At 40.8% G+C, this 7,500-nt stretch overlaps 13 non-coding genes across 13 annotated transcripts in view; all 13 read left to right on the top strand.

The window, feature by feature from the left end:
- The window catches only part of LOC141318772 (5S ribosomal RNA), a 119-nt gene extending 4 nt beyond the window's left edge, over positions 1 to 115 (top strand). Inside the window, exon 1 of the ribosomal RNA XR_012353069.1 lies at positions 1 to 115. This exon is cut by the window's left edge and continues 4 nt beyond it. This is a non-coding gene — a ribosomal RNA (5S ribosomal RNA).
- Positions 116 to 199: 84 nt separating this feature from the next.
- Positions 200 to 318, top strand: LOC141317896 (5S ribosomal RNA). Its single transcript, XR_012352246.1, has one exon. It is a non-coding gene; the product is annotated as a 5S ribosomal RNA (ribosomal RNA).
- A 750-nt stretch (positions 319 to 1,068) lies between these two features.
- Positions 1,069 to 1,187, top strand: LOC141318911 (5S ribosomal RNA). Its single transcript, XR_012353198.1, has one exon. It is a non-coding gene; the product is annotated as a 5S ribosomal RNA (ribosomal RNA).
- An 84-nt stretch (positions 1,188 to 1,271) lies between these two features.
- Positions 1,272 to 1,390, top strand: LOC141310059 (5S ribosomal RNA). The gene has a single exon (XR_012347611.1). It is a non-coding gene; the product is annotated as a 5S ribosomal RNA (ribosomal RNA).
- Positions 1,391 to 2,191: 801 nt separating this feature from the next.
- Positions 2,192 to 2,310, top strand: LOC141318761 (5S ribosomal RNA). Its single transcript, XR_012353058.1, has one exon. It is a non-coding gene; the product is annotated as a 5S ribosomal RNA (ribosomal RNA).
- Positions 2,311 to 2,394: 84 nt separating this feature from the next.
- LOC141297816 (5S ribosomal RNA) lies at positions 2,395 to 2,513 on the top strand. Its single transcript, XR_012341467.1, has one exon. It is a non-coding gene; the product is annotated as a 5S ribosomal RNA (ribosomal RNA).
- Positions 2,514 to 3,314: 801 nt separating this feature from the next.
- On the top strand, positions 3,315 to 3,433 carry LOC141318749 (5S ribosomal RNA). Its single transcript, XR_012353047.1, has one exon. It is a non-coding gene; the product is annotated as a 5S ribosomal RNA (ribosomal RNA).
- Positions 3,434 to 3,517: 84 nt separating this feature from the next.
- LOC141295742 (5S ribosomal RNA) lies at positions 3,518 to 3,636 on the top strand. Its single transcript, XR_012341131.1, has one exon. It is a non-coding gene; the product is annotated as a 5S ribosomal RNA (ribosomal RNA).
- An 801-nt stretch (positions 3,637 to 4,437) lies between these two features.
- On the top strand, positions 4,438 to 4,556 carry LOC141318737 (5S ribosomal RNA). The gene has a single exon (XR_012353036.1). It is a non-coding gene; the product is annotated as a 5S ribosomal RNA (ribosomal RNA).
- An 84-nt stretch (positions 4,557 to 4,640) lies between these two features.
- Positions 4,641 to 4,759, top strand: LOC141289169 (5S ribosomal RNA). Its single transcript, XR_012339857.1, has one exon. It is a non-coding gene; the product is annotated as a 5S ribosomal RNA (ribosomal RNA).
- An 801-nt stretch (positions 4,760 to 5,560) lies between these two features.
- LOC141319039 (5S ribosomal RNA) lies at positions 5,561 to 5,679 on the top strand. The gene has a single exon (XR_012353318.1). It is a non-coding gene; the product is annotated as a 5S ribosomal RNA (ribosomal RNA).
- A 761-nt stretch (positions 5,680 to 6,440) lies between these two features.
- On the top strand, positions 6,441 to 6,559 carry LOC141319013 (5S ribosomal RNA). The gene has a single exon (XR_012353293.1). It is a non-coding gene; the product is annotated as a 5S ribosomal RNA (ribosomal RNA).
- An 84-nt stretch (positions 6,560 to 6,643) lies between these two features.
- LOC141310281 (5S ribosomal RNA) lies at positions 6,644 to 6,762 on the top strand. The gene has a single exon (XR_012347831.1). It is a non-coding gene; the product is annotated as a 5S ribosomal RNA (ribosomal RNA).
- The last annotated feature ends 738 nt before the right edge of the window (positions 6,763 to 7,500 follow it).

The raw sequence follows: 7,500 nt of genomic DNA, 5'->3' as shown, positions 1-7,500 counted from the left end.
ATGGCCATACCGCGCTGAGAGCGCCCGATCTCGTCTGATCTCGGAAGCTAAGCAGCGTCGGGCCTGGTTAGTACTTGGATGGGAGACCGCCTGGGAATACCAGGTGCTGTAAGCTTTTGCCTTTTCTTCACTATTTATATAATATGCTGGCTTTTACGGAGGCTGATCTTTAAATAGCCCACTTTTTGGAGCAGCCCTCGCTTATGGCCATACCGCGCTGAGAGCGCCCGATCTCGTCTGATCTCGGAAGGTAAGCAGCGTCGGGCCTGGTTAGTACTTGGATGGGAGACCGCCTGGGAATACCAGGTGCTGTAAACTTTTGCCTTTTCTTCATTATTTATATAATATGCTGGCTTTTAGAAAGACGTGTTTTACCGCTCTATTTATTACAATCATTTACATGTATTATAGAGTTTTAAGTGTTTTACATGTTTTTTAGGCCATTTTATTACTCTTAACATTTTAAGTGTATGTGTCTTTAATAAATGGATGGTTGGCCTGTCATGTGACTAGACACATGACAGGAAGCAGGAAGTACAACTGTATAAGAGAGCAGCATGACAAACAAAGGACAGTCACCAAACTGTTGGATTGAGGAGTTGCTAATTTTAGATCTCACCTTTCCATTCACCACCTGCAAACTTTGGATTACACTTTCTGTGGATTGTATATACACTGGTGGACACTCACATTGGACTTATCAACACACTGGGGTTCTGGGACTGTTTTAGGGTATGGACAAATGAACTGTATTCTTTTAACAGAGTTTACCTAGTTTTATCGTGTTGTTTTAAAGTCTTTTATGTGAACCTTGTAAATACACCAAATCTATTTAAACCAATTTTCTTTTATGTCTCATTCTTTTAACGACTAGTCATCTCTCACAGTTAAATCTGACCCCATTTTAGTCTTGTAACTCGGCTGATAAGGCCGATTGTTACACTTTTATGGGAGACCGCCTGGGAATACCAGGTGCTGTAAGCTTTTGCCTTTTCTTCACTATTTATATAATATGCTGGCTTTTACGGAGGCTGATCTTTAAATAGCCCACTTTTTGGAGCAGCCCTCGCTCATGGCCATACCGCGCTGAGAGCGCCCGATCTCGTCTGATCTCGGAAGCTAAGCAGCGTCGGGCCTGGTTAGTACTTGGATGGGAGACCGCCTGGGAATACCAGATGCTGTAAGCTTTTGCCTTTTCTTCACTATTTATATAATATGCTGGCTTTTACGGAAGCTGATCTTTAAATAGCCCACTTTTTGGAGAAGCCCTCGCTTATGGCCATGCCGCGCTGAGAGCGCCCGATCTCGTCTGATCTCGGAAGCTAAGCAGCGTCGGGCCTGGTTAGTACTTGGATGGGAGACCGCCTGGGAATACCAGGTGCTGTAAGCTTTTGCCTTTTCTTCACTATTTATATAATATGCTGGCTTTTAGAAAGACGTGTTTTACCGCTCTATTTATTACAATCATTTACATGTATTATAGAGTTTTAAGTGTTTTACATGTTTTTTAGGCCATTTTATTACTCTTAACATTTTAAGTGTATGTGTCTTTAATAAATGGATGGTTGGCCTGTCATGTGACTAGACACATGACAGGAAGCAGGAAGTACAACTGCATAAGAGAGCAGCATGACAAACAAAGGACAGTCACCAAACTGTTGGATTGAGGAGTTGCTAATTTTAGAGCTCACCTATCCATTCACCACCTGCAAACTTTGGATTACACTTTCTGTGGATTGTATATACACTGGTGGACACTCACATTGGACTTATCAACACACTGGGGTTCTTGGACTGTTTTTAGGGTATGGACAAATGAACTGTATTCTTTTAACAGAGTTTACCTGTTTTTAGGGTATGGACAAATGAACTGTATTCTTTTAACAGAGTTTACCTAGTTTTATCGTGTTGTTTTAAAGTCTTTTATGTGAACCTTGTAAATACACCAAATCTATTTAAACCAATTTTCTTTTATGTCTCATTCTTTTAACCACTAGTCATCTCTCACAGTTAAATCTGACCCCATTTTAGTCTTGTAACTCGGCTGATAAGGCCGATTGTTACACTTTTATGGGAGACCGCCTGGGAATACCAGGTGCTGTAAGCTTTTGCCTTTTCTTCACTATTTATATAATATGCTGGCTTTTACGGAGGCTGATCTTTAAATAGCCCACTTTTTGGAGCAGCCCTCGCTTATGGCCATACCGCGCTGAGAGCGCCCGATCTCGTCTGATCTCGGAAGCTAAGCAGCGTCGGGCCTGGTTAGTACTTGGATGGGAGACCGCCTGGGAATACCAGGTGCTGTAAGCTTTTGCCTTTTCTTCACTATTTATATAATATACTGGCTTTTACGGAGGCTGATCTTTAAATAGCCCACTTTTTGGAGCAGCCCCCGCTTATGGCCATACCGTGCTGAGAGCGCCCGATCTCGTCTGATCTCGGAAGCTAAGCAGCGTCGGGCCTGGTTAGTACTTGGATGGGAGACCGCCTGGGAATACCAGGTGCTGTAAGCTTTTGCCTTTTCTTCACTATTTATATAATATGCTGGCTTTTAGAAAGACGCGTTTTACCGCTCTATTTATTACAATCATTTACATGTATTATAGAGTTTTAAGTGTTTTACATGTTTTTTAGGCCATTTTATTACTCTTAACATTTTAAGTGTATGTGTCTTTAGTAAATGGATGGTTGGCCTGTCATGTGACTAGACACATGACAGGAAGCAGGAAGTACAACTGTATAAGAGAGCAGCATGACAAACAAAGGACAGTCACCAAACTGTTGGATTGAGGAGTTGCTAATTTTAGAGCTCACCTTTCCATTCACCACCTGCAAACTTTGGATTACACTTTCTGTGGATTGTATATACACTGGTGGACACTCACATTGGACTTATCAACACACTGGGGTTCTTGGACTGTTTTTAGGGTATGGACAAATGAACTGTATTCTTTTAACAGAGTTTACCTGTTTTTAGGGTATGGACAAATGAACTGTATTCTTTTAACAGAGTTTACCTAGTTTTATCGTGTTGTTTTAAAGTCTTTTATGTGAACCTTGTAAATACACCAAATCTATTTAAACCAATTTTCTTTTATGTCTCATTCTTTTAACCACTAGTCATCTCTCACAGTTAAATCTGACCCCATTTTAGTCTTGTAACTCGGCTGATAAGGCCGATTGTTACACTTTTATGGGAGACCGCCTGGGAATACCAGGTGCTGTAAGCTTTTGCCTTTTCTTCACTATTTATATAATATGCTGGCTTTTACGGAGGCTGATCTTTAAATAGCCCACTTTTTGGAGCAGCCCTCGCTTATGGCCATACCGCGCTGAGAGCGCCCGATCTCGTCTGATCTCGGAAGCTAAGCAGCGTCGGGCCTGGTTAGTACTTGGATGGGAGACCGCCTGGGAATACCAGGTGCTGTAAGCTTTTGCCTTTTCTTCACTATTTATATAATATGCTGGCTTTTACGGAGGCTGATCTTTAAATAGCCCACTTTTTGGAGCAGCCCTCGCTTATGGCCATACCGCGCTGAGAGCGCCCGATCTCGTCTGATCTCGGAAGCTAAGCAGCGTCGGGCCTGGTTAGTACTTGGATGGGAGACCGTCTGGGAATACCAGGTGCTGTAAGCTTTTGCCTTTTCTTCACTATTTATATAATATGCTGGCTTTTAGAAAGACGTGTTTTACCGCTCTATTTATTACAATCATTTACATGTATTATAGAGTTTTAAGTGTTTTACATGTTTTTTAGGCCATTTTATTACTCTTAACATTTTAAGTGTATGTGTCTTTAGTAAATGGATGGTTGGCCTGTCATGTGACTAGACACATGACAGGAAGCAGGAAGTACAACTTTATAAGAGAGCAGCATGACAAACAAAGGACAGTCACCAAACTGTTGGATTGAGGAGTTGCTAATTTTAGAGCTCACCTTTCCATTCACCACCTGCAAACTTTGGATTACACTTTCTGTGGATTGTATATACACTGGTGGACACTCACATTGGACTTATCAACACACTGGGGTTCTTGGACTGTTTTTAGGGTATGGACAAATGAACTGTATTCTTTTAACAGAGTTTACCTGTTTTTAGGGTATGGACAAATGAACTGTATTCTTTTAACAGAGTTTACCTAGTTTTATCGTGTTGTTTTAAAGTCTTTTATGTGAACCTTGTAAATACACCAAATCTATTTAAACCAATTTTCTTTTATGTCTCATTCTTTTAACCACTAGTCATCTCTCACAGTTAAATCTGACCCCATTTTAGTCTTGTAACTCGGCTGATAAGGCCGATTGTTACACTTTTATGGGAGACCGCCTGGGAATACCAGGTGCTGTAAGCTTTTGCCTTTTCTTCACTATTTATATAATATGCTGGCTTTTACGGAGGCTGATCTTTAAATAGCCCACTTTTTGGAGCAGCCCTCGCTTATGGCCATACCGCGCTGAGAGCGCCCGATCTCGTCTGATCTCGGAAGCTAAGCAGCGTCGGGCCTGGTTAGTACTTGGATGGGAGACCGCCTGGGAATACCAGGTGCTGTAAGCTTTTGCCTTTTCTTCACTATTTATATAATATGCTGGCTTTTACGGAGGCTGATCTTTAAATAGCCCACTTTTTGGAGCAGCCCTCGCTTATGGCCATACCGCGCTGAGAGCGCCCGATCTCATCTGATCTCGGAAGCTAAGCAGCGTCGGGCCTGGTTAGTACTTGGATGGGAGACCGCCTGGGAATACCAGGTGCTGTAAGCTTTTGCCTTTTCTTCACTATTTATATAATATGCTGGCTTTTAGAAAGACGTGTTTTACCGCTCTATTTATTACAATCATTTACATGTATTATAGAGTTTTAAGTGTTTTACATGTTTTTTAGGCCATTTTATTACTCTTAACATTTTAAGTGTATGTGTCTTTAGTAAATGGATGGTTGGCCTGTCATGTGACTAGACACATGACAGGAAGCAGGAAGTACAACTTTATAAGAGAGCAGCATGACAAACAAAGGACAGTCACCAAACTGTTGGATTGAGGAGTTGCTAATTTTAGAGCTCACCTTTCCATTCACCACCTGCAAACTTTGGATTACACTTTCTGTGGATTGTATATACACTGGTGGACACTCACATTGGACTTATCAACACACTGGGGTTCTTGGACTGTTTTTAGGGTATGGACAAATGAACTGTATTCTTTTAACAGAGTTTACCTGTTTTTAGGGTATGGACAAATGAACTGTATTCTTTTAACAGAGTTTACCTAGTTTTATCGTGTTGTTTTAAAGTCTTTTATGTGAACCTTGTAAATACACCAAATCTATTTAAACCAATTTTCTTTTATGTCTCATTCTTTTAACCACTAGTCATCTCTCACAGTTAAATCTGACCCCATTTTAGTCTTGTAACTCGGCTGATAAGGCCGATTGTTACACTTTTATGGGAGACCGCCTGGGAATACCAGGTGCTGTAAGCTTTTGCCTTTTCTTCACTATTTATATAATATGCTGGCTTTTACGGAGGCTGATCTTTAAATAGCCCACTTTTTGGAGCAGCCCTCGCTTATGGCCATACCGCGCTGAGAGCGCCCGATCTCGTCTGATCTCGGAAGCTAAGCAGCGTCGGGCCTGGTTAGAACTTGGATGGGAGACCGCCTGGGAATACCAGGTACTGTAAGCTTTTGCCTTTTCTTCACTATTTATATAATATGCTGGCTTTTAGAAAGACGTGTTTTACCGCTCTATTTATTACAATCATTTACATGTATTATAGAGTTTTAAGTGTTTTACATGTTTTTTAGGTCATTTTATTACTCTTAACATTTTAAGTGTATGTGTCTTTAATAAATGGATGGTTGGCCTGTCATGTGACTAGACACATGACAGGAAGCAGGAAGTACAACTGTATAAGAGAGCAGCATGACAAACAAAGGACAGTCACCAAACTGTTGGATTGAGGAGTTGCTAATTTTAGAGCTCACCTTTCCATTCACCACCAATGTGGACACTCACATTGGACTTATCAACACACTGGGGTTCTTGGACTGTTTTTAGGGTATGGACAAATGAACTGTATTCTTTTAACAGAGTTTACCTGTTTTTAGGGTATGGACAAATGAACTGTATTCTTTTAACAGAGTTTACCTAGTTTTATCGTGTTGTTTTAAAGTCTTTTATGTGAACCTTGTAAATACACCAAATCTATTTAAACCAATTTTCTTTTATGTCTCATTCTTTTAACCACTAGTCATCTCTCACAGTTAAATCTGACCCCATTTTAGTCTTGTAACTCGGCTGATAAGGCCGATTGTTACACTTTTATGGGAGACCGCCTGGGAATACCAGGTGCTGTAAGCTTTTGCCTTTTCTTCACTATTTATATAATTTGCTGGCTTTTACGGAGGCTGATCTTTAAATAGCCCACTTTTTGGAGCAGACCTCGCTTATGGCCATACCGCGCTGAGAGCGCCCGATCTCGTCTGATCTCGGAAGCTAAGCAGCGTCGGGCCTGGTTAGTACTTGGATGGGAGACAGCCTGGGAATACCAGGTACTGTAAGCTTTTGCCTTTTCTTCACTATTTATATAATATGCTGGCTTTTACAGAGGCTGATCTTTAAATAGCCCACTTTTTGGAGCAGCCCTCGCTTATGGCCATACCGCGCTGAGAGCGCCCGATCTCGTCTGATCTCGGAAGCTAAGCAGCGTCGGGCCTGGTTAGTACTTGGATGGGAGACCGCCTAGGAATACCAGGTGCTGTAAGCTTTTGCCTTTTCTTCACTATTTATATAATATGCTGGCTTTTAGAAAGACGTGTTTTACCGCTCTATTTATTACAATCATTTACATGTATTATAGAGTTTTAAGTGTTTTACATGTTTTTTAGGCCATTTTATTACTCTTAACATTTTAAGTGTATGTGTCTTTAGTAAATGGATGGTTGGCCTGTCATGTGACTAGACACATGACAGGAAGCAGGAAGTACAACTTTATAAGAGAGCAGCATGACAAACAAAGGACAGTCACCAAACTGTTGGATTGAGGAGTTGCTAATTTTAGAGCTCACCTTTCCATTCACCACCTGCAAACTTTGGATTACACTTTCTGTGGATTGTATATACACTGGTGGACACTCACATTGGACTTATCAACACACTGGGGTTCTTGGACTGTTTTTAGGGTATGGACAAATGAACTGTATTCTTTTAACAGAGTTTACCTGTTTTTAGGGTATGGACAAATGAACTGTATTCTTTTAACAGAGTTTACCTAGTTTTATCGTGTTGTTTTAAAGTCTTTTATGTGAACCTTGTAAATACACCAAATCTATTTAAACCAATTTTCTTTTATGTCTCATTCTTTTAACCACTAGTCATCTCTCACAGTTAAATCTGACCCCATTTTAGTCTTGTAACTCGGCTGATAAGACAGATTGTTACACTTTTATGGGAGACCGCCTGGGAATACCAGGTGCTGTAAGCTTTTGCCTTTTCTTCACTATTT

This window comes from Garra rufa, chromosome 1, assembly GCF_049309525.1.
Source record: "Garra rufa chromosome 1, GarRuf1.0, whole genome shotgun sequence".
In the NCBI taxonomy this organism is placed as follows: domain Eukaryota; kingdom Metazoa; phylum Chordata; class Actinopteri; order Cypriniformes; family Cyprinidae; genus Garra; species Garra rufa.
Note: the sequence above shows the minus strand (reverse complement) of the source record. Positions and strands in the feature narration are given on the sequence as shown.